This window comes from Papio anubis, chromosome 14, assembly GCF_008728515.1.
Source record: "Papio anubis isolate 15944 chromosome 14, Panubis1.0, whole genome shotgun sequence".
In the NCBI taxonomy this organism is placed as follows: Eukaryota; Metazoa; Chordata; class Mammalia; order Primates; family Cercopithecidae; genus Papio; species Papio anubis.
This window is the reverse complement of record NC_044989.1, coordinates 58,062,078-58,088,691: the sequence shown is the minus strand read 5'-3', so window position 1 is coordinate 58,088,691 and position 26,614 is coordinate 58,062,078. Positions and strand designations below refer to the sequence as shown.

General features: G+C 35.1%; 1 long non-coding RNA gene across 3 annotated transcripts in view; it reads left to right on the top strand.

The window, feature by feature from the left end:
* Positions 1–26,614, top strand: part of LOC110741062 — a 599,818-nt gene that overhangs the window by 217,464 nt on the left and 355,740 nt on the right. For all 3 annotated transcript variants that reach the window (XR_002516650.2, XR_002516651.2, XR_004178260.1), the window contains exon 2: positions 16,629–16,681. This is a non-coding gene — a long non-coding RNA (uncharacterized LOC110741062). The remainder of the gene's footprint in view (positions 1–16,628; positions 16,682–26,614) is intronic.

The window sequence follows — 26,614 nt, the reverse complement described above, 5'->3', positions numbered from 1 at the left end:
AGGCACTCTTGGGAGGGGCCAACCAATGAGGGAACTTATTGATTGGATGCACCACAGTCCTGCAGCAATGGCAACTCTTCTGTCTTCTGGCCTGGCAGAGAGCAGAAGCTGCAGCCACTGAGTGAAAGATCAGAGGTCTATGGGGATAGGTGCCTTATGGTGGTGGTTTGTTGCAGCAGTACTGAGCACTGAAACCTTCTGGGTTCTGCAAAGGTTTGAGCTGTGCTTCTGCCTGATCTCCAGGTGGCTCCACGTGCCAGTTTAAATGTCTGTGGGGGTTGTGGGAATGCCACTAATTAAGATCCCAAAGGTCTGCAGTGAGAGTGTTGTGCCACAGAGTTCCTTCATTTAGCCCTTCCTTAGGTCCAGTTCAGGGCCAGAGGCCAGTCCTGGCACTTGGCATCTCTGAGCAGGCTTCCCAGTTTCTTCCTTCTTCAACCACAGTGTCTGCGTCACCTCCCTATTGATTTTCAGTGTTTTCTCTCAAAAGATCTGTTTGAAGTGTGATGACTTACTTTAAATTTTTGGTTCCTCTCAGTAGAAGAGGCATTTTCTGGCTACATCTAGTCAGCCCTCTTGCCCCTGCCAATGCACATGCAATTTTTATTTGTCAAATAAAATTAATTAATTAAAAAATATGAATATACTTACAGCAGACTTTTAAATACAAACACACAGCTAAATGCATCTTTATTTGAAAGCTTTCTTTAGCATAAAGCTAAACACTGATCTATTTTGTATCAAGCTGATATCTAAATGGAAACAAGTGTTTGAGGTCACAAAATGAAACTGAGTTTGTTAACTTACATTTCCAGACTTTATATATTTCTTTCCCTTTGCTTTCTCTTCCTTCCTTCCTTCCTTCCTTCCTTCCTTCCTTCCTTCCTTCCTTCCTTCCTTTTTTTCTTTTTTTTCTTTCTTTTCTTTTGTTTCTTTCTTTCCCTCTCTCTCTTTCTTTCTCTCTCTCTCTTTCTTTTTCTTTTCTTTTCTTTTCTTTCTTCTTTTTGAGGTGGAGTCTCACTTTGGACTGCACACGCTGGAGTGCAGTGGTGCCATCTCACCTCACTACAACTTCCACCTCCTGGATTCAAGTGATTCTCCTGCCTCAGCCTCCCGAGTAGGTGGGACTACAGGCATGCACCACCATGCCCAGCTAATTTTTTTATTTTTAGTTGAGACAGGGTTTCACCATGTTGCCTAGGCTGGTCTCGAATTCCTGGCCTCAGGTTATCCGCCTGCCTTGGTTTCCCAATGTGCTGGGATTACACGTTTGAGCCACCGTGCCCGGCCAGACTTTATATATTTCTTGAGCTCTATGAATAAAGTTCTGTCAGACACTATGGATTGATTTGAAAAGTAATATATTGAAACATCTGTCCTCAAAGAGAATGCTGTCTAAATTGGGAAAGAGCACACATACATGGTAATAATTAAACATGTATGTGTGATCAAAATTATAATAGAAGCCAGTGAATAAATTCCATATAAGTGAAATGAATAACAGAAAGGCACAATTGCAGCTGATTTGTAAGAAGGATGACATTTTGTAGACAATTCATAGAAGGCTTGTGCCTTTCAGAGTAAAAATACTCCCTGAAAACAAGAACTGTAAGTTAGTCTCCTTTAAACACTACTTTGGCATATAAATAACAATATCAGCTGCAGTTTCTCTGAATGAAAAAGGGCTTGTATATGACGCATATAACAACAATAGCATGATGGCAAAAATAATCATTCCTACGGACATGTCATGAAGTCCACCCTTGGTCAGAAGCACAAATGTCAATGTAATTTTTATGTCGAACAAGCACAACTCGGAATGTAATGCAAAAAAACTTTATATTAGTTTCCTTTCTCCCTTTAAAGTTGTCTCTGGGCCAACTCTTTCTCTGTCCTTGACAGGCCTCGTGGCATTTTCTTAATAATAATAAATATAAAATGTCTTACAGTGAAGTTAAATCACAAAACACAGGCTCAGTTCAGTAATTAGCAAGATCAATACCAGGTGTTATACTCAAAACTCAAAATTCTTTACAATTTGGACTCCTCTCCTTCCTCTGTAGCAGATGGGAAGTCTCATATCAGGGCAGGAGAGCTGGTTTCTCTTCTCTTAACCCATCTAAGGCTTCTATGCTCCTCTCACCAGCTTGTTCATCATAGTAATTTCTGACCACTCAGAGCTGGTGTTTGGGGAGGGAAGAGATTAAAGAGGTCAGAAAATGTCCTACTGGATTAACACTGAAATGAATTGCTGTTGGTGCTTTCTGAACACTGAAGATATTTCCAGCAATAATTTTCTGTGTCTATCTCTCTTCCAGGCATGTTTATGGCTTCTTTGGATAATTCCCCTCCTTCTTGGAATTTTTCCCTGGAAGTTCATTTGGAAAGGTCAAATGCTTCTCCATTTTGGCCTAATAACTTACTGCCTTCTCTGCTTCTAGGAATCTAGTCATACCTCTAGCCTCTCTAGTTTTTCTTTCCAGCTTTTTTTTCTCTAATTAGCCTTCTTGGATAGTACTTAGGGAAAACCATGTGAATCCTTTTTCAGACAAGGATTGTGGGAAGTGGTTAAGAACTATATGTTGAACACTTCTGTCAGTCCATTCAAGATAACAAAATATCTTAGACTGGGTAATTTATATAGAGTAGAAATTTATTGCTCATGGTTCTGGAGGCTATGAAGTCCAAGATCAAAGCATCAGTGCATACAGTGCCTGCTGAGGGTTCACTTTCTTAAAAGATAGTAACTTCTTGCTGCCTTCTCACATGGCACAGGGGCGAAAAAGCTTCCTCAGACTTCTTAGTTAATGACACTAATCCCTCCCAAAGTCCCCACCTTCCACAACCTTCCAGCCTTCCAACATGACTGTACTGAAGATTGTTTCAACCTAAGAATTTTGGGGGCTAGTGGGATGCTGAGGACACACTTATACCAAAGCAACCTCTGTTGGAAAAATTTCACTTGATCTAATCCTTCTTGTGGAGGGATTATCTTTGAGCCATAGCTGATATTTAACATTTTAACATCTTTTTGCATCAGTGTAGTAAGCTAAGAGAGTAAGCTATGTAATTTTGATCCAATTAGTTAACTTCCAAACTCCAGCCTTCTACTCTTTTTGTTTGGAAGATTAATGACAATATTTATGTATAGCACTTAGAACATGGCCTGTTTCATAGTAAGTGACCAATACATGGGAGCTATTGTTATTTATTATTTGTAGAAACACTATATTTGAGATGAAGAAAAATATGCATTTTTATGTACACCCTCTGAAGATGTGTCGTTCTTGTAATTGTTACTATACCTTAAGATATTAAAATAACATATACCCTAAGATTTTGAAATAAGATAACATGTCTAGTAACTTGAGTATTTGCTGAAATGTTTGTTTTCTCTTGTACAAGATTTGAATGCCTTCAATGTTTTATTCAATACCTTAGTATATATTTTCCTCTTTCTTTTCTAACTGCTCACTGTATCTGAAGGAGAAAAGGAAGGGGCTTTATTAAAATGCTCTGATGTATATGTCCTTTCCTAACATTGCTTTTTACAGGAAAAATATCTTTTGGTGATAGAAACAGAGTGGTGTGAATAGGGCAACAGTAAATCTGTCCCAAAGCCACTTTCCAACTGTAAATCATCATTACAGGGGATTGGCTTTCTGCTCATGGTGACACTTTACCCAGAGAAGTGACCAGAAGGATTGGAAGCGATTTCTACAATATCAGCCTCTGGCGTGATTCATTTCTGCCCTCATCTCAGCAAGTGGAAGCTTAGTTTCTGATAATGAGGATCAAAAGATGGCAGCCTCACTACAATGAAATCTCCAGATATTGCTATATCTCCTACACTGTTAGGTTCCATTAGATAAAATATATTTTGAAGCAATTATTTAGTTTTCATCAATATTGCCTTAAATGAAATCTGTTTTTGTTAGCTTACAGGTCTGATAGCCATAAAACATAAAAAAAAACCTTAATTCTTTAAATTACTAAGAATTCACAAAAATACATTTAAGTAACTTATACACTTATTTTTTATAGTGAGATGAATTATTTTAAACTAAAATTGCTATAAAATATCGGTTGAATATCAATAATTTTTATTTTAATTTAAACTTTTTATTATAAAATAAAGTACAGATCTGGGAAACCAAAACAAACAAATGTGCAGCTTAATGACTTAATTTAAGTGACCACCTGTTTACCAAGACCCAGGTCAATAATGAACAATTTCTTCAGCCTTTCTCCCTGTGTGTAACTTATCCTTATTTCACCACCTACCTCTTCCAGAAGTAATCACTACCCTGACTTTTACAGCAATTGGTTCCTTGAATTTTTAAATAGTCTTATCATTTAAGTGCATGTTCCAAGAGGGTATAGTTTAGTCTTTTCCAGTTTTACATTTGATGATTTAAAATTTTCTATTAATCTACAATTTACCTTCTCTCACTTTCTTTTCCTTGTCATTTATTTTCTGAAGTACACAGAGGTTTTCTTTGCAGAATTTCAAAGTCTGATGTTGCTGATTATAAACTCTAGATGATTCAACCTGTCTTCTATATTTTCTAAAATTTTACAGCTGAATCCAGGGGATTTAGCAGAATCAGGTACTAACCCTCTGAAAAGATTTTAGGTGTCCTTTTTTAGTAGAGCAAAGTGTCTGGATGTTTCTTTTTCTGTGATTTGAATAGCTGTTAATATTCAATGCCTAGATTAATTAACTTGTGGGGTTGCAAAATTTGATTATATTTAAATTCCATAATTTCTTTTTCTTTATTAGCTACAATACTTCTAAAAGGAGATGGTTTCTCTCATTTGCTGTTTGGCTACCTAGTGCTTCAGTTTATATAAAAAAAGCAGAATAATTTCTTAATTTTTAAAATCAATGATTAAGAAAATTAGATTCTTATTATCCTCCAAATGTAACAATTTCTTTTTTTCTAATACTTAGTATTAGCAATTCATAGTTTTAAATATTTGGATGAGTTTCACCCAGTTGTAATTATTATCACCATTGAAGCTCAAATTGTTCCACCTTGGGCAGGTGGGAGACTTTTCAGTTTCACTATGGAGTTATGTTGATATCACTCTAATAGATTTTTTATAGTTCCTTTGCAATCTGGTATGACAGAATGCTCCAGTTTTATGGAACTGTAACTGCCGTTATCTCACCAGCTCTGAGTTCTTTTAGTGTAAAATGGTACTTCAAGACCACAGTACGCAGCCACTAGTGTTACTCTTCACAGTTGTTTGTTTTTTGTTTCTAAATATTTTTAGTGGGCAGAGAGAGGATATGTGTGTATGTCTGTCTGTTTGCGACACATGGGTTCATATAGCTACTTCTAATTCAAATTCACCACTCTAGAGTTTTTTGAATTTAATCACTTTTTAATTACATTTATATTTCCTTTCTGCCATGCCAAAAAGCCTGGTTCTTAAACATATAGGGGATGATAGAATGTTTCATTATACACACACAACAGTATCAAAATAACAATACTAATACTACTGTTACTAGTGTGTAATTGAAAGCACATAGAAAGTTTCTTGCATATGGAGAGGTCGAGATGGGTGGATCACGAGGTCAGGATATCGAGACCATCCTGGCTAACACGGTGAAACCCCATCTCTACTAAAAAAAAATACAAAAAAATTGCCGGGCGATGTGGCGGGTGCCTGTAGTCCCAGCTACTCCGGAGGCTGAGGCAGGAGAATGGCGGGAACCCGGGAGGCGGAGCTTGCAGTGAGCCGAGATCGCACCACTGCACTCCAGCCCGGGCAACAGAGCGAGACTCCATCTCAAAAAAAAAAAAAAAAAAAAAAAAAAAAAAGAAAATTTCTTGCATATGCTCTTATTATCACTTCCATCTTTTATAATTATAGTTGTTTTTAGCATAAAATTTACTAGAATTTTTTTCTAGTACACAGATAAAAACACACAAGCTTGCATGCAACAGTGTTCCCCAATCGATACACTCTAGTTGATATTTTAAAAATAATATAAATGAAAAATGTAGAGCACAATTATTTTTACGTTTCAACTCAGTAACATTTCAAAAATCAACCAGGTACCTTTCCTTTCCAAAAGCTCTCACAACAAATTTATGAGAAATGTTTTTGTTCATGTTGAAAACTTAAACAAAAGGAACCATATGAGTATTTCATTTACTTTTTTACTCTTTGCATTAAATATATACAGACAGGATGTCCTATGTGTCATTTTTGAATGACACCATATATTTATAAAAATAGACAAACAATGAGATGCGTGAGTGCCTTAAAAACTTGTTACTGAGAGCATAGATGAATAAACATCGCCTTACGTGTCTTTTCTTTTGATTTTTGAGCCTAGTGTATTTGTTAAGTAGAGACAGCTTCCATTTGACATTCTGCAGTTTTTCTTAAAAGCCATCATCAACTCCTATTAGTTGTAGTAGGCTTCTAATAAATGCATATCTCAGACAATTGCCTTACTTTCAAAAAGTATAGCAGTTGTAAATGGGTTCTACCTAGTGATCCTATCTAGTGAATATCATCTTATAGTTGTGCCTGTAATACAGAAAAAGAAATTAGATTTTGATATCCCTTTCTATCCTAAAGTATTCCTAAGTGGGTAGGATAATATTATAAATCAGAAAGTTTTCTTTACAATGCCCGGATGTTACCCATACATTTTGTGTGTTTTTTCTCTGTGTTAAAAGACTCCATTTTTAAAGAAGCTGCTCCACTTTACTAGTATTGCCTGTAATGTGTTTTCATGTTTACAAATTACGGCCAGCATAGATTACACTAAATGTTTCCTCTTTGATGACAACTGATAATTAAAAAGACCCTTATCACTTCTAAAGAAAAAGTGTTTTCTCTAACTTGGAGAAGTTTGAGACGTCAGTAAGATAAGAATAACTGAGTTTGCACACTACTTTATTTAAATTGAAATGGGCAAAAAGTGAACACTTTTTGCTCATTTTTGCCCAAAATGTGCAAACTACTTTTTATTTTCTTTTCATATTGCCACTGCCTGAAGAGTCCCACAGTCTCCTTAATAAGATCACACTCTTTCCTATACTCTTTTTCAACAAGGTAATTTTGATGCCTGGCCAGCAATTTGAAAGTTGACTTCTTCACTTGAGGGCTGATTTCTGAGATCCTAATGTGTCTCAAGGTTTAGCTCATTGTAGATGAAGCCGTTTCCTCAAACATGGGGATTACCCTGGAAAACTATGAGCTTTGGAGTCACAAGGACCTTAATTTAAATCTTGGCTCAAAGCCTCTCTAGGTGACCTAGGGCAAATTACCTTCCTTCCTGGTTCTCAGTTTCCTCATGTATAAAATGGACATAGTAATATCATATGTATAGTGTGGTTCCTAGATTGAGAGTTTAACATATGTATTTTGAGCATTTCATTCGTGCCCAATCCTTTGTCATATGTAAAAAAAAAAAAAAAAAAAAAAAAAAAAAATCTGCTAAGGTAAATAAAGGAAATATATGTGATTCCAAAAATCTCCTTAGATGACTTCAATATTATTCTACTACTCTTAAAGACTCAATACCTTAAAGGTTTCAGTAATTTTAGCCTCTTCATTAAGAAAAGTAAAGATGCCAGGAACTCATGACTAAACAACTATGCAAATCAATCTCTTGGATATAAGGCACCAAAAGACTAAGTTTAAATTAACTGTAATTCTCATGGGTATCTTATTTGTTTAAATTAATTAACACATTTATTTATTGCCTATATACATTATATATATATTTAAAAATCTTAATAGGATTCATTTAAATGTCACCAATGCTTTTAAAAGGAAGCTGCACGATTCTTTTTTATAGACGAATATTTAAAAGTAAAGTATTTCTTATAAACAGAACTGATTTATTGTTTTCATTTAAGGAAATGCTTATACTAGAAAATGTAAACTTACAGAAATTGAGTTTTTTTTTTTTTTTTTAAAGCAAAGACTCACTGGGTAGGAAGACTACACATTGACATTATGCTAATGAGAGACTTGAATCACTGACACCTGCGTTGCTTAGTGGGACACAATACCGATTCAAGGTCTCTGTCCTTTTGTTGATTTAAAATGTTATCCTTGAAATAGCAATGTTATAAATATTAATAAAAATACTAAGAGCTTGGCAAGTGGATTCTAAGAAGACTAATGACTTCCAGTTAAATATCAAGACATTATTCTAACAGACCTTTTACTAGGCAACAAAGATGGAACAACAGTGTAAGCCCTTCATAAAGGTCTTGATAACCATTCAACTGAGACAACAATTACATCAACTAGTTATTTGACCTAAATAGACTGATTGATGTTCCTGAGTGAATTAATCAGCCTTTGGTTATCATCTCACAATACCAAAAACTAATCTGGCTAGTTACTTTGACTCCTTTAATTGGTTGTTTTTCTGGTTGGTGTGTGTATGCACATACACACACACACTTCCTAAAATATGTGAGAACCAATAACTCATATCAATTCACTCTCAGGCAGTCTGATGTATGTCAGCAAATATTAAAAAACATGACACTGGGAAAAAGTAACATACATAAAGATAGTTAGATTAAAATACCATTTCATTGTTCATTTATCAAAACTGTATTTACTATTGCTCATGGATGCAAATATATGTAAATAATAGAAAGGAGGCACATTAAGAGCACAAGACTTGTGCCGAAGAAATAGTGGAGTAGGTAGATGAGGAAAAACAAGAGTTCATGTTGTGGACAATTATGGTGGTGTGCTGTAAAATGTAGAGTGAGATCACAGTAATCCTATGTTAGAAACGAAAATCTAGATGTTTGTAATTTATTTTCGTGTTAGAGTATGGCGTTTTTCAAATTGATTTGAACCTATTTAGCATATAAAATGACACAATTTTCTTCTATTCTTCCTGTGTCAAGTTGAATGTTGAGAAAGTAGGATTGAAGAGAACATCACACTTCCGGTTCTTCCCCCCAAATCCTTTTAATATAAGCTGGCTCTCGGGCCGAATTATGCTACATATCCCGGTTAACCCAAATGTCTATGTTAGTGAGGAATGTTTTCTTACTTCATTAAAATTTGTGTTATAAATGCCTTCCACCACTAATGAATTTATTGAAAGTTTTATAGTTAGGACATCAGCTTGGCTTCTTTATTAAAACAATAATTAATACAACATATTTTGCCTGGCAGACATACAATAGAAAAAACTATACCCTAATATTTTAGGAATGCATTAGAGAATCAGACACATAGAGAACTCTCAGTGTGATAGTTGGTAAATAGTTATTTTTGTGAGAACTTTCAAAGATGAATGCAAATCTATGAAAGATTAACCATGTTCTGATTTGTTTCAAAATTAGGAAATCTCAACAGTCCAATTTGTCAATCTGACTTTCTCTATACTCACATTCTAAGCCATTGAGTGTTTATGTGACTACCTTAAACTCATTTTGTGTGTGATGTACATATTAATCTGTAGCTGTTTGTATGAAACACCAGCTTTCAAGGGCCAATTTTTTTCTTCCTTTAACCCTGGTGTTTTGAGAATAGTACAAAAGAAGTGGAAAGAAACTGTAGCCTATTCATGTATATGCATTCATTTCACATAGAGGTCTTCCTTTGAGATTGATCAAATCAAGTAAGAGAAAATTCTCTGTAGTCAACAAAATACACAGTGCATGTCTCTGTTTCTTGTCAAGCACCTCAGATCTGCATGTGAAGATGACTTAAAACCCTATTAACAGACTTCCAGAAAGAAAGAAAACAGTATGAGTAAAAAAAATTGTAAATAATTGCCCATTTCCATAGCAAAGTTCAAACTTCTCTCTTGAAATGGTGAACCAACTGAAATAATATTAGAAAATGTCCTTGTTTTGGGAATAATTAATGGCCCTGTACTTTATTCAGTATTCGCTATGTACAGTCATAGGAAAATAAAATGTTAAAAGGTCAAAGGCTAAAGTTGCAGTAAAATGTGTACAGCAGATTTACATGTGTTAAGTTTTTGTTTAGAGAAAGTGCTAATTTTTATTTCACATATTATTTCTATTATGCAGAATAAAGAAAAAATACATTCTTTTTAATTCAGGAGCTCTAGTCCTTTTTTAAGGAAAAACTTTAAGCTATGTCAAACCTATTGAGGTATCTTTTACTTAATATACTCAAGTGACTGTTAGTTTTACATTTCAAACTTTAAGGTGGGTAGGTATTAAAATAATGTTTATCACTAATGACCCATCAACAACAACAATAATCCATGATATGTTATGCGGAATTATTCCAAATTATTTAAATATAAACAGTATGCTAGAAAATATTGCACAATATAGGGAAAAAATAACATTATTGTTACCTCAACAGTTGATAATAGCAATTGACTAGTGAAATGGCTTGCCCAAACTATGCTTTTTTGAATGCCATTTCAGTAATATGGAAGTGTATATTCTAAGAAATATGGGAAAATGTATGAAATTGTTACATAAACTGCTTTAACTAAAGTAGACATTGTGATGAAGTATAATCTCCTCAAGTAAACAGTTATTATGTTAAGAATGGAGAAGTAATCACACAATTTAAGTGTTTCGCTTTGGCAGTTCCACTCATGTTTTCCAACCCTGTGTTTCCCTAAGGTGATGCATTCCTGCTGGTCTGCAGCTTACAGAAACAGGCAAGGGGCCAATACATACAGGAATCAAAATCTGCATAGAAAATATTGCATTTTTAGAAAGAAAGCAGCTAAACGCACCTAGGTCCAATTTTGTTACTTTGACTGAAAGGACCATCAATGGAAATTAAATTCAGATGAGACATATCAGTTGACTGAAAAGATTGCTGTGACATAAATCACACTCTGCAACAGATATCAGCCCAAGAACCACCTTTTGAAACATGAAAGGAGAGAAAATTATTTCAGAACCCACTGGTTAAATTTCCAAATAATTCTCTGGACGCTTGTGAAGCAGGCTAAGCATGTTTCTCCAAACCTCTATAGTGTTTTCTTGTCCTCAAGCCCTCAGTTCATAGTCTTTTAGCTCTACACTAGATGGATGTCAAAATTAACTCACATTAAAGTAGTTAAGGCATAACTATGAGATAATATCTGTATTTTAAAATCTCCCTAAATATCTTATGTCTCCCCAAAAATATGTAGGAAAAAAAGTAAATGTGCATCCCAAATAATAGTTTTTCTTTCATTTCAGTAGTTACTGATTTTCTTTAGACTGTTTTTGGGAATTTCATCCAGAACCTGGCGTATATGTTGTAAAATGATCTTCAGTGGTGGTAAAAATTGAGTCTTAAGGGTAGAATTTGATTCTTGAGAGCAGAATTGAACTGGTTGAAGCTTTGTGATGTTCTTCTGACTTACGAGGAAAGAAAAAAGGATGGTGATGATTTTCTTTTGCAGCTTAGAAACTAGTCCTAAAGGCAGTTCCCAAAGAAGTTTCCAAAAACATTTTGAGTAATCGAAACATTTGTGGAACAAGCCTGTGGACTTCATGTGTGACTGCTTGTAGAACAAGATGATGTGCTTGTCTTAGAACTCTTTGGTGCTTTCAAATCTCTCTAACAGAAAATTTCCATTGCCCAGATGTTGGTTTTATCACCTGGAAGATATGCTGGTTCTCTGTTTGTTAAACTGTCATTCACATATACCAGATGAGATTATATCTTTAACTTGTCAGGAAACTACTGAAGCATGTTATAGCTGCTTTACTGGTAAAGAAAGAATTCAGTTAACAAAGTATTTTTTAAAAACTTACTCATTTTTAGCCTGAAGTGAGATATCTTGAGTTCAAATTTCAATTCTATCCACTTCTGGGCAATTTACTTAAATGTTCTTGGCTTTATTTTCTTCATCTACAAACTGGGGATAATAATTATGACTACCTTTGAAGATTGTGCTGACAGAAAATTAAATCATATGAAATATTCAATCTTGGCATGTAAAAAGCATTTAATAAATATCAGATATGTTTGTTGCTTTTTTGGTGATACTTTGTAAATGACACAATTTAAAGCATTGTTCCTTCCACTTGGCTTTTAATTTTGGTAACATAATGCTTTTAGCTAAAAATGCATAAATTACATTCAGATTCGATAAAGGCTTCATGAAGAATTGAGAAATAAATTTGAGGCAGAATAGTAATTTCTATCAAGACTCTTATATGCCTGAGCCTGGCCCTTACTGAAACTCCTGCTATCATTTAATGTTTTGGTTATTGCCCATCTGAGAATCTCTCATGTAACTGAGGGTCACTCCTTCAAATCAATATGAAGCACAATTCTAAAGCATTTTTTTCATATTTTTTCAGGTTTAGAAATAAGTATCAATGTGACTTCTATCTTAAAAAGGGCTTTTGAAATATACTGATTTGTTAACAGAAATTTTTATTCATATTCTGATTTTAATTGGAAGAACTCAAAATATACCATATTTTTATTTAAAAGATAAATTATATATTCATTAGATGTCATGAGTATTAAACATTTTTAAACTGTCACGTAAATTTGATATGAAATTGATAAATTAAGAAATGGAATATAAATATCTAAACTTACAAGTTAACCAAATAAGTTGTTTCATCAATTTAGGCTTCTAGGCTTAATGATGCCCAAGCTTTTCTGGTATATCTTGGCTTTTAAAAATGTAGATACAACCCAAATAGTTCCTGAAGGAATGTAAAGGGATTACATAGTCTTAAAATTTTTATTTTCTGATTTAGAAAGTACAAGGATATATTTTTTCCTGAATAAACATGACTGATTTAAAGGGTGTGAAGAGATGGTCGAAATTTGAAATAATTGTGTAATGAAAATATTTTTGAAAATTATCAGCAGAAGTAGCTTTTCTTGATAATTGCATGATGTAGTAATATCTGTGAATGATTACAAACACAGAATACAGGAATTTGTCTTAGCTTTGGTTTCCCAGAAAGTAGAGTCTGAAGCAGAGGACTTAACTGGTGCTACTCTAATGGGGTGTGGGGTGGGAGGTGATCCCAGGAAGAGAAGTAAGGGACCAGGAAGTGAACAGTAGAGGAGGGAGAGTTAAAATGATAATTCATTATTTAGTTAGCTACTCCCAAGTACAACTGACAGCTAGATCCCACAGCAATGTTCCCAAGAATCCACAGAAGCTGTGTCTCAAGATAATTCATCAGAAGAAAAAAATGAATCATTTGTGAACCTGCTTCCTTCTCTCATTGGTCAAAGGTTCACCCCAATAGTGTAGGAGTTTATTCCTGGTTCCCAGGAGAGAAAATAAAAAGTTTATGAAAATAGTCTGGGATAAAGCATGGTCAGGATATGCATGTGTGAAATGGCTGGGTCAAGAGACAGATGAGGCATTAATTTCTGAATTATAAACATTCAGATGAAAAATTACCAACGATACTTGTGCAAACCAGGAATAGCTTCTTAATTTTTTAAAATGTAATTTATATCACATTTTCTATGCCCAGTTTGAATTTTTTACATAAATATCATCTCTTCTAACCAGAATTATGCTTGGCTTTATGTAATAGAAACTCAACTGTAAAGGAGATTTATCATACACAACACAAAGTTTAAGGATAAGCATATGAGGACTAGACAGGCAACTCCTCTATGCCTCCAAGAACCAGGCACCTCTGTTCCCTGCTCCCATTTCGTACTGAAGACTATTCCAGGTCATTCCTCCTGACCAGTTTTTAGTCAAGAAAGACAAAGTAAAAGAATTAGTCCATGTGTTATGTATGTGTCCTGATAGACAAAACTGAGGTAGATGAGATAACAAAGTATCTATTACATGAATCTATTATATATATAATTTTAAAATTATCATGGTAAAATAAGCACTTTTAATCACACTGAAAGTGTATTGTACTGAAGAGTTTAGTTCAAATATTAGCACGTAAGGAGAAATTTCCTGCAATTTAAATCACTTTAAAATTTATTTAACATTCTACAATCAATCTACATAATTCACCAGATTAACAGAATAAAGGATAAAAAACACAATTATCTCAATATATGGATAAAATGCACTTGATGAAACCCAATACCCATTCTTAGTTTTAAAAATGTCAACAAACTAGAGGGAGATCTTTTATCTGATGAAAACTATCAATTTTTTCAAAGATGCAGTTTCAACATCATACTTAAGAGTAAAATATTCAACATTTTCTCCATGAGTTTCAGAGCAGGGCAAGGATGTCCACTATTGCAATTTCTATTCAACATTTAACTGAGCATTTTAGCCATTGCAATAAGACAGAAAAGAGAAAAGTTATGAAAAATGACATAAAGTTGTCATGAATTTAAACTAACCCAATTGTGTACATATAAAATCAAAGGATATACAAACTATTGAAGTTAAGTGAATTTTAGTAATTTTGCTAGAATCAAGGTCAATAAACAAAAATGTATGGAAATTTTTATAGACTAGCAAACACGTAATGAAATTTTAAAATGTAATTTACAATAGCACTGAAAAGCATTAAACTCTTAATGAATAAGTCTAATGAAAGCTGTGCAAGTTCTTTACATTGAAAACCTCAAAACATTGCTGAGAGAAATAAATAGAGCGCTGTATAATGTTCTAGAATTAGAGACTCAATATTGCAATGCTCTTATTTGAGCAAGATAGTGCAAATGCAGTCAAACTCCCAGTAGGATTTTTGTGGAAATTGACGAGAAAATTGTACAATTTATGAGGAAATGCAAAGACTATAATAGTCAAGGCAATATTGAAGAAGAAAAAGCTATGGGAGTCACACTAGTATATAATAAGACTTTCTACGGAGCTACACTAATTACTACCATTTGGTATTTAAATAAGAGTAGAAAAATAAACAAATGGAATAAAATAAAGTGGTCATAAATAGATTGACAAATATACACATCTGTTTTACAACCAAGTTGCCACTGCAATTTAATGAGGAAAAAATGATTTTAAAATAAACAATACGAGGCTACAGTTCTATTCCTAGATCTGTAACCAAGAAAAATAAAGAATAATACATAGCATGTGACTGTGTTTATAACAACTTTAAGAACAAGCAAAACTAATCTATGATTACAAACCTTAGACTGTCATTACATTTGGTGAGGGCAGGCCCTTTGACTAGAGAGGAGCAGGAGGGAACTTTCTGGTGGTGGAAGTTTTCTATATTTTGATTGCATTTCGATTACATAGGGATGTAGTTTGTCAAAAGTCATGGAACTGTACCTGAAGATCTTAAGTTATACTTCATATAATTGTGCTGGATAAAATGGATACTCATATCAAAAATGAACCTCAATATTTGTTTCACACTACACACAAAATTAAGTTGAGAAGAGTCATACAAATAAAGATAAGGAGTTAAATAACTAAATTTCTAAAAGTAAACACAGAAAAATAGCTTCATGACCTTTAGGTCAGCCAGTATTTCCTGAACAGGACATAGAAAGTACTATTTACTTAAAAGAAAAAAAAAAAAAAAAAAGTTGAGAAGTTAGATTTAATAAAACCAAAGAACTTTTGTTAATCAAATCCTCGAATGAGTAGAAAAAGAATGCACCAAAGGTAGAAAATATTTGCAATACTTATATCTGACTAAATACTCTTGCATAAGTCCAGAATATGTAACTCCTATGAGTAATAAGGAAAAAGAAAGATAGCCCAAAAGAAAGTGGTAAGAACTTCTAAATGGCCAGCAAATGTATAAAAAGTTGTTTGGCATAATTAATTAAGAAATGTAAATTAAAACAAAAACATAATATGACTAGACTCACACTAGAGTGTATAAATTTTTTTAAAAAATCCCTGAAAATCCAGCCGGGCGCGGTGGCTCACGCCTGTAATCCCAGCTCTCAGGGAGGCAGAGGCGGGAGGATAGCTTGAGCCCAGGAGTTCGAGACCTGCCTGGGTAATATAGCGAGACCCTGTTCTCCACAAAAAGGAAAAAAAAAAAAAAAAAAAAGACAAAAAAAAAAAAAAAAAATCCCTGAAAATCTAAAGATTTGGCAAATGTGTAGAGCAACTGCTACTCTCACGATTGTCGTGGGAGGATAAATTGCTACAGCAATTTTGAAAAACTGTTTGCCAATATCTGCTTAAACTAAACATGTATATAAATTATTATCCAGTTATTTTATTCTTCAGTAATATAATACTGCAATGATTATCTTGGCATAAGTTTTTTTAGTACTCGGAAGATATTCTGTATTTATCTTCTGATTCTGGTTTTCTTTCTTCAAACCTATAAATGTTTGTAATAAGACTCCAACTAATCAATTTTGAAATGTACCCAATCCATAGGCTGAAGTAATGACTTCATGTTTACATATTTTAATTACATAGAAATGAATCAAATATAATCTTTATTGTGTATGTTGCAAGGTGAGATGGGAATTCCCCAACCATATGTAACCCTCGTTAAAATAAAAACTCAACCACTGCCCAAAAGAGTCATGTAAAACATATCAGTTTAAAATGATGACAGGAAAGTAAATTGATAATAACATTTTCTCCAAGTATTCAATTTATTCCTTGGCTTTTGAAATACAATTCTGATAGTACATTTGAAAGAAAAGAGTAAAATAGTTCAATAACAAAGCTAACTAAAATAAGTTTTTGTTAAAAGAAGGTAATACTTATTTTGTTTTTACAGGTTCAAGGAAAAGTCAGTGGAAGTCGTTATCCATGTCAACATTGAACCAAAAGGTAAAGAATTTTATAATACATTAACATTTCACCTGGAGATTATTTTTATTGATTCCTCTAAGGATATATAATTATTGTTCAGTAGCTTTTAATGAAAGAAATTGAATTGCAAAATTAAAGCGTTTCTATATATATATACACACACACACACACACACACACACACACACACACACACACACATACATACACACACACTTTAAGTTCTGGGATACATCTGCAGAACCTGCAGTTTTGTTACTTAGGTATAAATGTGCCATGGTGGTTTGCTGCACCCATTAACCTGTCATCTACATTGGGTATTTCTCCTAATGCTATCCCTCCCCTTGCTTGCCATCCACCAAGAGGCCTCGGTGTGTGTTGTTCCTCTCCCTGTGCCCGTATGTTCTCATTGTTCAACTCTCACTAATGAGTGAGAACGTGTGGTACTTGGTTTTCTGTTCTTGTGCTAGTTTGCTGAGAATGATGGTTTCCAGCTTCATTCATGTCCCTGCAAAGGACATGAACTCATTATTTTTATGGCTGCATAGTATTCGATGGTGTATATGTGCCACATTTTCTTTATCCAGTCTATCATTGATGGGCATTTGGGTTGGTTCCAAGTCTTTGATATTGTGAATAGTGCGGTAATAAATATACGTGTGCATGTGTCTTTATAGTGGAATGATTTATAATACTTTGGGTACATACCCAGTAATGGGATTGCTGGGTCAAATGGTATTTCTGGTTCTAGATCCTTGAGGTATTGCCACACTGCCTTCCACAATGGTTGAACTAATTTACACTCCCCGCAGCAGTGTAAAAGCGTTCCTATTTCTCCACATCGTCTCCAGCAAAACGTGTTTCTTATTGACTGTCAAATACCATAGACAGTGCCAGTCACAATTGAATTGCTAAAATTAAATGTAATTTTTATAAAAAATAAGATACAAATTAAGATGTAGATGAAAAGTTTGGAGAGGTTTTGATATAATTCATACTTCCATTAGGTTCTCTAGAGTAACTGTTTGGGAAACCAAAGGGTTTCTTCTTTCTTTATTCTCCCTTTCTATTCATCTTCCCTTCATGCCTTGTCCTTTCTCCATTTCCTCATCATTTTTGTAAGTCCAAGTAAGCAAAATTTCAGCCCTATGTCATGAAAATTGTCTGATGCAGCACTTTCCATTATTAAAATATATTTATAAACATTTAATACCATCAATTTATAGCAAATTCTCAAATAAGGAAGTGGTCCTATCTGATACTTTATTTGGATGTCAGTTATCTGCAATCTTAAACAAGTTTTCATATATATGCAATATTGAAAATGTCAGTTTGTCTCCCAGGCCAGCCTACACAATCCTATTTAATTCATAGCATAATTTTCAAATCTTATTTTACAATAAAATTTGGAAAAATAAATGTGCTCTAACACTTCTAATAAAACAAAACAATAAAATACCAAAATACAATGATGATTTTTATTAAAAACATTGAAACTAGAGGAAATTAGATTTAATGGAGCAGAGATAAGATAAATCTACAATTTAATAAACTCTCCTAGCATTTGTCAAGTGCTCTGTGAGTATTTTACCTAGAATTCTTAGCCTTACAACACCTGTAAAGTAGCTATCATTCCCGTTGTGCAGGTAAGTACTCTGGATCTAACAAGTTTAAGTAATTTATCTAGGGCCAAAAAACTGAAAAAAAGAATCTGAGGATGGGCCTGGCATGGTGGTTCACGCATGTAATCCCGGCACTTTTGGAGGCTGAGGCAGGTGGATCACCTGAGGTCAGCAGTTTGAGACCAGCCTGGCCAACACGGTGAAATCCCACCTCTACTAAAAAAAAAATACGAAAGTTAGCTGGGTGTGTGGGCATGGCATGCACCTGTAATCCCAGTAACTTGGGAGGCTAAAAAATGGAAATTGCTTGAAGCCAAGAGGTGGAGGTTACAGTGAGCCAAGATCCAGCCACTGCACTCCAACCTGAGAAACAGAGTGAAACTCCTATCAAAATAATAAAAAAAAAGAATCTGAGGATGAATCTTCTTAACCTGAGTATGATTAACTCGAATTCTTTCTACTGTCCCATGCTATAAGGAGTCCAGGTACTTTCATTTCACTTTCAAAGATTTCACACTGAATATTTTTCACAGGTTTCCTCAATAGGAAGGAACACTTGAAATGACTCCTTTTCAAATGCATTACTTTAAAACTGAAAAAACTAGGCAGGGTGCGGTGGCTCATGCCTGTAATCCCAGCATTTTGGGAGGCCGAGGCAGGAGGATCACCTGAGGTCAGGAGTTCGAGACGACCCTGGCCAACATGGTGAAACCCCGTCTCTACTAAAAATTCAAAAAATTAGCCAGGCGTGGTTGCATGAGCCTGTAATCCCAGCTACACAGGAGACTGAAGCAGGAGAATCGCTGGAACCCGAGAGGCAGAGGTTGCAGTGAACTGAGAGCATGCCACTGCACTCCAGCCTGGATGAGAGAGCAAGACTCTGTCAAAACAAAAACAAAAACAAACAAACAACAACAAAAACAATAAAAACCTGAGAAAACTGAGGCTCTACTTACAGGCAAGGCCAATCCCAAATTCTGTTTCTTTAGATTCTGGTGACTGCCTTCCTATTTCTAAAGATAGTGACAAAATTAGAATTCTCATTATGTCTTGCCTAGATTATTGCAGTAGTTTCCTCACCTGTATCTCTGGCTCCAGTTAATAATCCTGTATACTTCTATTTGAGTAAATTTATCAAATATAAATGCTTGAATAGATTCATAACTGAGTGGTTCTTAGGTTGGGACTAGGAGTGAATTCAGCAAAGGAGACTAGGAGATGTAATTATTAAGGTATTTAGTACATTATTAAGCATATTACAACTAACAAACCAAGCATAGATGATGAGTATCATGAAACAAAGATTATGTTTCATGCAGTTCTGTGCCCATTTGCTGTTTAAAATAAAACAAAAATTATTTGATTACTTGCATTTTCAGTAGTTTTTCTTCATTACTATTCTAATTATTTTAACTTCTACTCTTTGAAATCTTCTTCCCAGCCAAGTTCTGAAAAAACTGAATAAAAAAGTGTCAGATGGAGGCCAAAACATCAACTTCCTTACTAATAAAATGCAAGTTGAAGGATGTAGCTTAGTATTAGGTAGATTTGCCATTTAGTTGGAGGCAGCCATAGACAGCCAAGGCCTCCAAACTTCGTAGCCTCACTAGTATTATAATTTCTCTAATACATGGTTTTTTCATCTCAAATTCCACTTTTTTGTTTCTTTCTATGGACCATGTAGCAAAGGTTGCAACATTTATAGAATTCCATTAAATAGCATCCCACTTCCTTGCCAGCTTTCTGAAAAATTGAAATAATATAAAAGGATTACCAATAGAGGTTAGAATGTCAATTTTTTTTTATTATTATACTTTAAGTTCTAGGGTACATGTGCATAACATGCAGGTTTGATACATATGTATACTTGTGCCATGTTGGCGTGCTGCACCCATCAACTTGTCAGCACCCATCAACTCGTCATTTACATCAGGTATAACTCCCAATGCAATCCCTCCCCCCTCCCCCCCTCCCCATGATAGGCCCCAGTGTATGATGTTCCCCTTCCCGAGTCCAAGTGATCTCATTGTTCAGTTCCCACCTATGAGTGAGAACATGCGGTGTTTGGTTTTGTGTTCTTGTGATAGTTTGCTGAGAATGATGGTTTCCAGCTGCATCCATGTCCCTACAAAGGACACAAACTCATCCTTTTTTATGGCTACATAGTATTCTATGGTGTATATGTGCCACATTTTCTTAATCCAGTCTGTCACTGATGGACATTTGGGTTGATTCCAAGTCTTTGCTATTGTGAATAGTGCCGCAATAAACATACGTATGCATGTGTCTTTAAAGCAGCATGATTTATAATCCTTTGGGTGTATACCCAGTAATGGGATGGCTGGGTCATATGGTACATCAGAGAAATGCAAATCAAAAGCATAATGAGATACCATCTCACACCAGTTTAGAATGGCAATCATTAAAAAGTCAGAAAACAACAGGTGCTGGAGAGAATGTGGAGAAATAGGAACATTTTTACACTGTTGGTGGGATTGTAAACTAGTTCAACCATTATGGAAAACAGTATGGTGACTCCTCAAGGATCTAGAACTAGAAGAATGTCAATTTTACTATTGACAAATGCTAAGTTGGAGGGCTTTCTTCCAGAACCAAATGGGCTTACTGAATATGCTCAAAAATTAGATAGATTTACCAACTGTCCTAGTCTGCTTGTACTACTATAACATAATACCATAAATTTATAATTTATAAAGAACAGAAGTTTATTCCTCACGGTTCTGAAGTCTGGGAAGTTGAAGACCAAGGCACTAGCATCTGATAAGGGTCTTCTTGCTGCTTCCTCAAATGGCAGAAGGACAAAAGGGACAAATGCTGTTTCCTTATATAGCAAAAGAGTAAGAGCAAATTAGCACAATGCTTTGTGGTTTCTTTTATAAGGGACTTAAATACTACTTATGAGGGAGGAGCCCTCATGATTTAACCACCTCTTAAAGACTCCACCTCTTAATATAAGCATACCTCACTTTGTTGCATTTTGTAGATATTGTGGGGTTTTTTTTGTTTTTTTGTTTTGTTTGTTTGTTTGTTACAAATTAAAGGTTTGTGGCAACCCTGTATTGAGGAAGTTTGTCAGAACCATTTTTTCTAATGGCATATGCTCATTTTGTGTCTCTGTGTCACATTTGGGTAATTCTTGCAATATTTCAAATTTTTTCATTATTATGTTTCTTTTATGGTGATCTGTGATTGGCAATCTTTGATGTTACTATTGTAACTGTTTTGCACTCCAAGCACCTGCCTGTGTAATACAGTGAACTTAATCCATAAATTTTTGTGCTCCGACTGCTCTACCAATTGGATGTTTCCCCATTTCTCTTTCTGTCCCTGGGCCTCCCTATTCCCTGAGATGCAACAATAATGAAATTAGGCCAATTAATAACCCTACAATGGCTTCTAAATGTTCAAGTGGAAGGAAGAATTGCACATGTCTCACTTTAAATCAAAAGCTAGAAATGATGAAGCTTAGTGAGAAAGACATGTCAGAAGCTAAGATAAGCTAGGCCTCTTGCTCCAGACAGCCAAATTTTGAATTCAAAGGAAAAGTTTTTGAAGGAAATTAAAAGTACTACTTTAAAGAACATAATACAAATGATAAGAAAGCAAAATAGCCTTATTGCTAACATGGAGAAAGTTTTAGTGGTCTGAATAGAAGATCAAACCAGTGAAAACATTCCTGTAAGCCAAAACCTAATCCAGAGCAAGGTCCTCTTCAATTCTGTGGAGGCTGAGAGACGTGAGGAAGCTGCAGAAGAAAAGTTTGAAGCTAGTAGAGGATGGTTTATAAGGTTTAAGGAAAGAAACTCTGTATGACATAAAAGTGCAGGATGAACCATCAAGTGCTGTTGCAGAAGTGACAGCGAGTTACTCAGAAGATCTAGCTAAGGTCATTGATGAATGTGGTCACACTAAACAATAGATTTTCAGTGTAGATGAACCAGTCTTCTACTGGAAGGAAATGCCTCTAGAACTTTCATAGCTAGAGAAGAGAAGTCAATGCCCAGCTTTAAAGCTTCAGAGGACAGGCAGATGCTCTTGTTAAGGGCTAATGCAGCTGGTGAAGCCAATGCTTACTTGTCATTGTAAAAATTCTGTGACTTTTAAGTTATGTCAAATTGGCCATCTGTGCCCTATTAATAGAAAAACTAAGGCTAAACGACAGCACATTTGTTTATAGCATGGTTTGCTGAATATTTTAAGCCTGCTGTTGAGACATATACTGCTCAGAAAAAAACAAACACAAAAAAACCATTCCCTTCAAAATATTACTGTTTACAAACAATGCTCCTGGTCACTCAAGAGCTCCAATGGAGATATACATGAAGATTGTTTTCTTTCCTCTATCTCATCATCTATTCTGCAGCCCATGGATCAAGGAGTAATTTTGACTTGAAAGTCCTGTTATTTAAGAAATAGGTTTATTATTACTATTATTATTATTTTTGAGACAGTGTTTCACTCTTGTTGCCCAGGCTGGAGTGCAATGGTGCGATCTCAGCTTACTATACCCTCTGCCTCCTGGGTTCAAGCAATTCTGCCACAGCCTCCAAGTAGCTGGGATTACAGGCATGTGCTGCCACAGCTGGCTAATTATGTATTTTTAGTAGAGACCAGAGTTTTGCCATGTTGGTCAGGCTGGTCTAGAACTCCTGACCTCAGGTGATCCACCTGCCTCAGCCTCCCAAAGTGATGGGATTACAGGCATGAGCCACCACGCCTGGCCTAAGAAATACATTTTATAAGACTATAGCTTCCATTGATTGATAGGGATTCCTTGGATGGATCTGCCCAAAGTAAATTGAATCTTTCTGGAAAGGATTCAGCAGTCTAGATGCCATTAAGAACATTTATAATTTATGGCAGGAGGTCAAAATATCAGCATGAATGAAAGATTGGAAGAAGCTGATCGTAGCCCTCATGCATGGCTTTAAGGGGTTCAAATCTTCAGCAGAGGATATGACTATATATACATTGAAAAACAAAAAGAGAATTGTGTGATTTGCTTCATTTAGATATTAGCTTTATTGTGGTGGTGTGGAACCAAACCCACAATATCTTTGAGGCATGCCTATACTGTCACATTGGAAACAACTACATTTTGGAGGGAATATGTTCAAACCAGAGCACCAACAATCAGATGACCAGCAGTGCTGGACTTGGGCAGGCCCTCAGTTGGTGGAGGCAGGCAGAGAGCTGCCTTGGGAGAAAAGTGGAGAATAATTGCTTTTGTGGGTAGTTCAGTCTCAAGAGGAAGAAAGGAGGGTCTGTCTATGAAAGTCCTGTTTTTCCTTCCCAAATTACATCCCCAACCAAGATGGAGTGAATAAAAGTGTATTGGGAAACCAACATATATACCCATACAGAAAAAAGCATCAGGAATGGGGGAAAAGTGGTGCCTCAACTAACACTTAGGATTTTTTTTTAGAAAGTTGTATTATTGGTGCTAATTTACATTTAGCTGATTTTTTTTTGGGGGGGGGACAAAAAAGGAATCAATAGTAACGTCTTCTAGGGACAATCAGAACTCTTAGAAGAAAATTGTTATAAAAGCTACCTTTTTAGTCTATATTTTTATATGCCAAAGAAATGAAATAAAATTTTACTAGTGTGTGTGTTAGAGGGGTATTTGGAAATTGAAGAGGGAGCTTGGCTGAAGGACAAAGCACGTGGCTTCAGCTTGATTCTGCTGAGGTGCATAAAAGGAAGTGGTGGAGGTGACACTGACTTAGAAAGTTCCCTGAATAACCAGGATGGAAGACTTGTGTTGCTGTACGGTGTGAAACGTTAGAGTATGGAGAGAAACATACAGTGTATCTCAATGCTCACAAGTTGAGTGTTCTTACAGTGGAGTGAATTGCCCAGCATCGGGCGTGGGACAAGCAAGCTCACCTTACCACCACCTCTTTTCCTTTGATGTGATGCGCAACAGTGTTATGCATCTGCTTTTGTTATTTTTACCCCTGAAGAATCAAATAGATAAGTGAATTCTAATGTATCCCAACAGATAAATAGCAATCCTGTCTAATCTTTGCCCTTACCACACTTAGAATCATCCTTCCAATGCCCAGTAGTTCTAGACTGACAGCAACTCTTCTAGGCAATCTGAGTCAATAGTCCCTAAGTGGCAGGCACTCTGGAAGGGAGTCTCCAGTACATGAATTGTGGGATGAAGGACACACAGAAATTATTTTTTAGAATCCCACTAGAAAGGAAGTTCAAGTATATATACCACCTCCCTCTAGATATGTTAACTAATTTTTTAATGATGTTATCTGATGTCTTAACAATATACACAGAGCAGCAGAGCCTTGGGTTTGTTGTTTAAATATCTTTGATGCTGTGTCATCACAAATTAATTTCTAAATGTTGCCAATTTGGCAGACAAAGCTGATTATTTCCCGCAATCACTCTGCATATGTGCACACGATTATAATTAATGATCAGGGATGCCAGCCATACTTTAATAATGATCCTTCAGTGTTTAGGAGCCGAAGAGAGCAACTGGCATTTGTGCCCTCTATTGGGACAGAGGGGGGAGAAAGGAGGCAGTGAATCTGAATAGATCTATCAATGTCAGAGAATCAATAGTTTGCTGATTTCTGTTATAAATTTGAAGATTCTGAGGGAGTTATTGACAAAACTGCTGCTGTGAATATTAACAGAGTGTTTATGTAGCCTTCACTGAAGCAGTGCAAGTTCTGATTAGAATGGAATTGGTCTTTTGGCAACTTTGCAATTTGTGCTTCCTCAACATACCAGCAAGCCATACAAGGACTGTAAGAAGATTAGTGATATATATTAGAAGAATTATGTGAGCACAAAATGTCAAGATATCAAAGGTGTTTCATCATAAGAAAATGAGATTTATCAACTCTCACTGGCCGACATTTACACATTTTTATAGACTATTTTTTTCCATTTCTTCTTAAAAATGTGACCAACAGGTGAATGTTCTTAAGTATATGATAGCATCAAAGATTAAAAATAAGAGGGAGAAGGAGAAAGGAAAGGGGGTGAAAGAAAATATAAATCTTTATAGAGAGTATTTTAATAAAATTATCAAAAATCCTAAAATTCCAAAGTAAAGATCAAAATGACTCTGTATTTAATTAAAGAATTCATCTTGAAGTATTTTAGATTTTCTAGCACTCCTGTAACATTAAGAGTTTGATTTGCTTACTATTTAGGACCATTTCCTGCACAAATTAAACATATAGTCCGGTAGACCATGTAAAGATGCTGCTTACTAGAATTCTACAATGCTTTGGATGACCTTAATTTTTCTTCTACCATGTCTGATAGTACTATAGTATATCATTCCAAAACAAATTACCTTCTCAATGAAAAACTGAGATGATTGTATTCTAAATAGGGCTAGCCGGAGGTACTATCTCCAATAGCTCAAGAAAACCTTTTGTATCAGTAGAAAAAATGCAAGGAACTGACTTCGGATGTCATGCCACCACTTTTAAAGCATCGCAAGAACCAGAAAGCCCTAATTTCTTAACCATGACTTGAATATTACTTTCCTTTAATTATTAATAAGTGGATTCTTAAATTAGAGAAGTTATCTTTTATCATGTGTGTGTGTGTGTATGTGTGTGTTTGTTTTTGGTGTGGAAAGACTTTGGTGTGTGTTTGATCTTCCAGGTTGATGAGGAAGTCAAAGTTAGAGACACTTTCCTGTCACTCATAGTTAAATTGAATAAATACATAGAGGTAGACAGGAGGAAAAAGTTAACTTGAGGATAACCACAATAACTATGTATCCCTTGAGGACTCTGCTGGCTCCTAAGGCAAGAAAAGCATCTTTCTAGAGTTCATCAATGACTTTTTTAAGGCGTTCTTTAATCTTGGGAAACAGAGATAGAAAGATGTAGATGACATCAGGAGCCTCTGAACAGGATTTTATGAGGCTCAAACTTTTTGAACTTTAAAAAACTTATCTTGTTATTTATTTGATCAATTTTAATAAAGAATGACCTATTTTATTGAAGAATAATTCATTTGAAATATATAATGTGATAAATTTTGGCAAATGTATGATGAAATTCTAGAAAATGCAAATTAGTATATTGGAAACCAAAAGGAGATCTGTTGCCAGCCTCAGAGGCAGAAGGTAAAATGGACTATGATGGATAAAAATGGAAATGCTTTCTATCTTGACTGCGGCAATGGTTTTACAGGTGTAGTACTTTTTTTATCAGGAATTTTCTGAGGCTCTGTGTTTCTTATCGACTGTATATGTTTAGATCCTGTTTTTGTGTATGTGTTTTCTAGGATTTTTGCTTTCAGTTTTTTCTGCCTTT